This window comes from Mobula birostris, chromosome 12, assembly GCF_030028105.1.
Source record: "Mobula birostris isolate sMobBir1 chromosome 12, sMobBir1.hap1, whole genome shotgun sequence".
Taxonomy (NCBI): Eukaryota; Metazoa; Chordata; class Chondrichthyes; order Myliobatiformes; family Myliobatidae; genus Mobula; species Mobula birostris.
The window spans coordinates 36,155,002-36,162,582 of NC_092381.1; positions in this window are offsets into that span (position 1 = coordinate 36,155,002).

Genomic DNA, 7,581 nt, shown 5'->3' on the forward strand with positions numbered 1-7,581 from the left:
GGACACAGAAGTGGTGTTCATCAAAGAATAAGTGAGAAAAACAATCTGACAGTATTTACTCAATCACTCACTCAACTTGGTGGATGTACATGCAGCCAAGCAGGATAGAATGATGGTCACATTTTTTGGAACCATTGAAGCTCTCTACGTGTTTTTCTCTCGTTCTACACAGCACTGGGAAAAACTCAAAAACACTGTACCTGTGGTTGTTAAGTCAGAGTCCGAAACCAGGTGGAGTGCAAGGACAGAAGCAGTGAAGCCTATCAACAAGTACCTTGAGGAGATACTTCAAGTTCTCCAGGACATGATAGACAATGAAACAAGAAGTGATGCAAGGCAGCTGTACAACTGCATGTTGAGTTACGATTTTCTGATTTTGCTAGGATTTTGGAACAAATTGCTCATTCGCATTGACTGTATCCAAAAGAGGCTGCAGGATCCTAGCATGAACTTCCACGATGCTGTCCTGGATTTGAAAACCCTCCGAGATAATTTTTATGATGAAAGAGAAGTGTTGGTCAGTGAGTCACTCGAAGAAGGATTTGGTCTCTGTCAAGAATGGAATATTAAAGTTGAAAGATGTCAGAGACGAAAGAAACGAATGGCTGATGAGAACTCAAGAGATGCCGGGTTAACAGCTAAGGAACAAGTGGAAAGAGTCATGAAGGGAACACTTGACCGTCTTCACAGAGAAATGGACGAAAGGTTCGCTCACTTGCACAACACTGACGCCAAGTTTGGGTTCCTTCTTGATGTCGAAGGACTGTGTTACGGCACCAACACTAATGACCTAAAGAAGAAGTGTGAAAATTTGGGCAAATTGTACAGCTCTGATGTTGATGGACAGCAGCTATATGAAGAAATTTTGGGTTGCAGAATGTTGCTATCAGGGCGGGTCAACATGAAAATATCAAGACCTGAAGAGCTTCTTGAATTTATTGTTCAGTATGGAGATGAGAGCATCTTCCCCAATCTTCGTATTGCTATTCAGATAATGCTAACCAGTTGTGAGAGATCATTCAGCAAGTTAAAACTAATACTTTCGTATTTGAGAGCCTTCATGGGTCAAGGCAGACTCTGTGATTTTGCTCTGCTGAGTGTAGAAATAGAAGAAACTGAAAAAACTGACTTCGATCACATCATAGACTAATTTGCATCAGTAAAAGCAAGGAAAGTGCAGTTATAGTTTTCATGTAGTGCCATAATTTGTTAATTAAAAGATTAATGAGCTTGACTTGTATTTTTGAGCTGATATTTTCAGCACGGACTAGAAGGGCCGAGATGGCCTGTTTCCATGCTGTAATTGTTATATGGTTATATTATGGTAAAGTTATCCAAAAGATGGGTGTCAGGTGTTTGGACAGGAGCGCAATTGTGATAGGTGCTATTTTCCATAGATACACCCCTGTTCCCCCGACTTTTTATTCTGCAGCCTTCTCCCTTCCTTCTCAGTCCTGAAGGAGGGTCTCAACTTATTCATTTCCATTGATGCTGCTTGACCTCCTGAGTTTCTCCAACATTTTGTGTGTGTTATCCATTAATATATTGTGTTGTTGCCACATCAACAGGAAATTAGCCTGATTCATGCTCATCGTTGACTGGTACTTCAGCACTTTCATGGAGGGAAAATAGGATTGCCCACAAACAATCGATGAGTTAAATCAAGAAACAACCTCATATAGAGATTAAACTACTTTCTATTTGGCCAACAATAAAAGAACTTACATTCATCGATATTTAATGATTGATCAGTTAATAGGGAAATTGGCATTCTTACACACGATGTTGGGAACATCCAGAAGAACCTGTTTATGACAATAAAATACCAATATTATCACAGAAACATCCTGGAAAATCTTCATTCCATCCAACAGAGTGACATAGACATTGAGTAAGAAAGAATTTGCACAGTTTTTTTCATTTACATATGCAATTAAACATAAAATCTGGAAGTATCAGTTTGATTTTATCTACTCTGCACCTTGCCTAAAGTAGGCACATCAAAGGTATGAGAAGGAAATGTTTATTCACTGTAGGTTCATAAAACACAAGAATATCTAGAGCAAGTTTGTGCAAATTGTACAGGTTTCTTCTTTAAGGACATGATAGGTCTACATTGCTCTGGCAAACGCTCTGACGCTTAAAAATAACTTCCCTGTTGTGCCTCAGTCTTCCAAATCTTCATTTCTGTTGGAGATTATAAAGTCAATTAATTTTTAAAAAATTATCTTTTAGTCACAGATGCTCTCTCTTTTAACCACATCAGTCTCTTTCTCTTTTAAAGTTTCCTTACCTTATCCCTATGTGCTTTGATTGCTTTGTACATACATGGGACTGTTCAAAAGGATATTTCAGTATCTTCTCTGCACATTATAGCGTCTTAATTATATCTAGTGATCAAAAGGGCTGTGCAGCTGAATTTTTAGGAAATTGTATTGTTTATAAAGTTTGTATAGGTCCCAGCTTCCTTGTGGAGAACACCATTGAGTACGTTGCCGTGCAAACACCCACCAAGTGACTGAATGGTGCAGTAACCAAATGAAATAGAGACAGATTTTCATTTACCATGAACCATAAAACTTGGGTCATTATTTAATGAACTACACAGCCTGGGACCATGTCCTATGTTAATTAAAGCCAGGAAATGCAATTGGACTCCAAATTACCAGTCTTTAGCATTAAATCCTACATTTTTGAGGGACTTTCACAAAGATCTTTGACTTTATGTTGGGAATCAATTCCTTGTGAGATCATTCTTTATATCAATTCTAAATTTATTTTTATTGAATTCATAGTCTCTCTCCTAATGGCAAAATCTGTTCTGAAGTGATTTTCCATTTTACTTTTTCCATTGCATTCTCATAACCACGTACTGGAATTTTTTTCTTTCTGCCCAGATAGTTGCATCTGTTTCCTGCTTACCTTTTTTTTTGTTGAGAAGTTTCTTCATACTTGTTTTGTCCTCATGGTATCCATGAATGAAAAGGAAATAACCAAAACAGTCTGAAGTAAACTATTTTAATTATTCCTCTGCCATCAAAGAGAACATGATTATAATATAATTACTGTACATTCCATTATCATTAAGCCAATGAATGTCAAATAGGAGTTGAGGTGTGATCAGTGTGTATAGTATAGAAGACATATTATCATTCATTAATCAATTACTGCAATGACTCATTTTCCACTGTTTCATTTCTCTATTGATCCTTTTCCATTTTTGCCGAATAAGTGGAATGACATTATTAAAATATAGAATACTATTAGAGGAAATGTATTTTGCTTCATCATCACTTTCAAGGGAAGACAGGTTCAGCTCTGACCTTGAACTTAAGATCTGAAAGACCCCCTGGATCAAGGATGCCCAGCCCACTAATTGAGAGTCAATTCAGATTTATCTGCACACACATCTTTTGGGAATATTAGAAGCTTTGCAGGCAGTATGTTGAAGTATTTTCTCATATTTTCAGTGAAATAAGCACAATATACATGTCACAGGTCTCAAACACATTTATCTATTGGCTAGTATTTGTTTTAATATTCATTATTTGGCATGGGGCTTGTCAGCCGTGGTTGTTAGCTCACCTGAATGAGAGAGGGCAAAAATGCTCTAGGTAGAGTTCACCTCCTCCCACAAAACACAGTCTATTGTTCTTTCTTTTTTATATTTGCTCAGAGCAGTGGAGATGACAATCAGAGTCATGGAGAGGTCGTGAAGACATGCTGTTAAGACCCTCAGACAAAGTCAGGAACCAAAAGATTGAGCATGGTGCGACTAATGTCCTGAGCTGTGTATATTTCTATGCAAGAAGTGTTGTAGAAAAGACAGATCAGTTCAGGGCATGATCAACACCTGGAATTATGAAATGGTAGCCATTAGTCCTAGTCATAGTCATACTTTATTGATCCCGGGGGAAATTGGTTTTCGTTACAGTTGCACCATAAGTAATAAATAGTAATAAAACCATAAATAGTTAAATAGTAATACGAAAATTATGCCAGGAAATAAGTCTAGGACCAGCCTATTGGTTCAGGGTGTCTGACCCTCCAAGGGAGGAGTTGTAAAGTTTGATGGCCACAGGCAGGAATGACTTCCTATGACGCTCTGTGTTGCATCTCGGTGGAATGAGTCTCTGGCTGAATGTACTCCCGTGCCCACCCAGTACACTATGTAGTGGTTTGGAGACATTGTCCAAGATGGCATGCAACTTGGACAGCATCCTCTTTTCAGACACCACCGTGAGAGAGTCCAGTTCCATCCCCACAACATCACTGGCCTTACGAATGAGTTTGTTGCTGCTGTTGGTGCCTGCTGCCCCAGCACACAACAGCAAACATGATAGCACTGGCCACCACAGACTCGTAGAACATCCTCAGCATCGTCCGGCAGATGTTAAAGGACCTCAGTCTCCTCAGGAAATAGAGATGGCTCTGACCCTTCTTGTAGACAGCCTCAGTGTTCTTTGACCAGTCCAGTTTATTGTCAATTCGTATCCCCAGGTACTTGTAATCCTCCACCATGTCCACACTGACCCCCTGGATGGAAACAGGGGTCACCGGTACCTTAGCTCTCCTCAGGTCTACCACCAGCTCCTTAGTCTTTTTCACATTAAGCTGCAGATAATTCTGCTCGCACCATGTGACAAAGTTTCCTACCGTAGCCCTGTACTCAGCCTCATCTCCCTTGCTGATGCAGCCAACTATGGCAGAGTCATCCGAAAACTTCTGAAGATGACAAGACTCTGTGCAGTAGTTGAAGTCCGAGGTGTAAATGGTGTAGAGAAAGGGAGACAAGACAGTCCCCTGTGGAGCCCCAGTGCTGCTGATCACTCTGTCGGACACACAGCGTTGCAAGCACACGTACTGTGGTCTGCTAGTCAGGTAATCAAGAATCCATGACACCAGGGAAGCATCCACCTGCATTGCTGTCAGCTTCTCTCCCAGCAGAGCAGGGGGGGATGGTGTTGAACGCACTGGAGAATTCAAAAAACATGACCCTCACAGTGCTCGCTGGCTTGTCCAGGTGGGCGTAGACACGGTTCAGCAGGTAGACGATGGCATCCTCAACTCCTAGTCGGGGCTGGTAGTGAGACTGGGCTGCAAGAGGGACAGTACTGATAGCTCAATATTCCCGGGTTCTGTTGTTTTTGACATAACAGAGCGGGAGGGATTAAAGGAGGAGGGATGGCATTACTAGTCAGGGAAAATGTCACAGCAGTGCTTAGTCAGGACAGACTGGAGAACTCATTTAGTGAGGCTTTATAGGTGGAACAGAGAAATAAGAAAAGTATGACCATGTTAATGGGGCTATATTAGAGATCACCCAGCAGTCTGAGGGATTTAGGGGAACAAATTCGTAGAGTGATTGCAGACTGTTGCAAAAACATAGATTGTTATAGTAGGTGACTTTAAGTTTCCACATATAGACTGGGACTTCCATACTGTAAAAGAACTAGATGGGATGGAGTTTGTTAAATTTGTTCAAGAAAGTTACCTTAATCAGTACATGGAAGTCCCAATGAATATGTGATTAGGGAATGAAACAGGGGATGTAGCAGAAATTTGTGTAGGGGAACACTTTGCATCCAGTGATCACAATGCCATTAGTTTCAAAGTAAATGTGCAAATATATAGGTCTGGTCCTTAAGTTAAGATTCTAAATTGAAGAAAGACCAACTTTGATTATCTCGAAAGGATCTGGCAAGTGTGGATTGTGACGGGCTGTTTTCTGGCAAAGATGTACTTGGTAAGTGGGAGGCCTTCAAAAGTGAAATTTTGAGAGTACAAGGCCTGTAGGTGTCTTTCAGAATAAAAGGTAAAGATAACAAAAATAGGAAACTTTGGTTTTCAAGAGATATTGAGGCCCAAGTTAAGAAAAAGGGGATGTATAGCAGGTGTAGGCAGGTAGGAACAAATGAGGTGCTTACAGAGTACAAGAGATGCAAGAGAACACTTAAGAAAGAAATTAGGAAGGCTGCAAGAAGGCTTTAGTTTGCTCTAGCAGACAAGGTAAAGGAGAATCCTAAGGAACTTTATGGATTTGTCAAGAGCAAAAGGATTGCAAGTGACAAAATTGGTCCTCTGGAAGATCAGAATGGTAATCCATTTGCGGAACCAAAAGAGATGAGGGAGATCTTAAATTTTTTTTTTGCATCTCTATTTACTCAGGAGAAAGACACTGAATCTATAGAAGTGAGGCAAAGTGACAACAACTTCTTGGACCCTATACAGATTACATAGGAGGAAGTGTTTGTTGTCCAGAGGCAAATTCTGGTGAATAAATCCCCAGGGCCTGATAAGGTTTTCCCTTGGACCCTATGTGAGATAAGTGCAGAATTTGTCAGGGTGCTAACAAAGGTATTTAGATCTTCCTTGGCAGCAAGCACGGTACCAGAGGATTGGAGGATAACTAATTTTGTTCCATTGTTCAAGAAAGGCTCCAAAAATAGACCAGGAAACTATAGGCCAATGAGCCTGACGTCAGTGGTGGTAAAGTTATTGGAAGGTATTTTGAGAGAGCAGATATATAAATATTTTGAAACACATGGATTGATTACGGACAGCTAGCTCAGCTTCATGCATGGTAGATCATGTCTAACCAATTTTATTGAGTTTTTCATGGAAGTTACCAGGAAAGTTAATGAAGGCAAAGCAATGGATGTTGTCTATGGGGACTTCAGTGAGGCATTTGACAAGGTCCCGGATGTAAGGTTGGTCAAGAAGGTTCAGTTGCTTGGTGTTCAAGATGAGGTAATACATTTGATTAGACATTGGCTCTGCAGAAGAAGCCAGAGAGTGTTAGTAGATGGTTGCCGCTCTGACTGGAGGCCTTTGACTTGTGGAGTGCCCTAGAGATCAGTGCTGGGTCCATTGTTGTTTGTCATCTACATCAATGATCTGGTTGATATTGTGGTTAACTGGATCAGCAAATTTGTGGATTACACCACAACTGACAGCGAGGAAGGCTATTATGGCTTGCAACGGGATCCGGATCAGCTGGAAAAATGGGCTAAAAAATGGCAGTTGGAATTTAATGCAGACAAATGTAAGGTTTTGCATATTAGGGGGACTAAACCAAGGTAGGACTTAACTGGTGAACGGTAAGGCACTGAGTAGTCTGTAGAACAAACGGATCTGGAAATATAGGCCCATAGTTCATTGAAAGTGGCATCACAGGTAGGTAGGATCATTAAGAAAGCTTTTTGCTCATTGGTCTTCATAAATCAATGTATTGGGTACAGAAGATGGGATGTTATGTTGAACTTGTATAAGATGTTGGTGAGACCTAACTTGGAGTATTGTGTGTGTAGTTCTGGTCACCTACCTACTTCAAAAATGTAAATAAGGCTGAAAGAGTATAAAGAAAATTTGCAACAATGTTGCTGATTCTAGAAGATCTGAGTTATATGGAAAGTTTAAACAGGTTAGGATTTTATTCCTTGGAGCGTAGAAGATTGAGAGAAGATTTGATAGAGGTATACATCTATCAAGTAGACATGATAGAAGGTATAGACAGGGTAAATGCAAGCTGCTTTCTCCACTGAGTTTGGCTGGGTCTACAACTAGAGATCCTGGGTTATG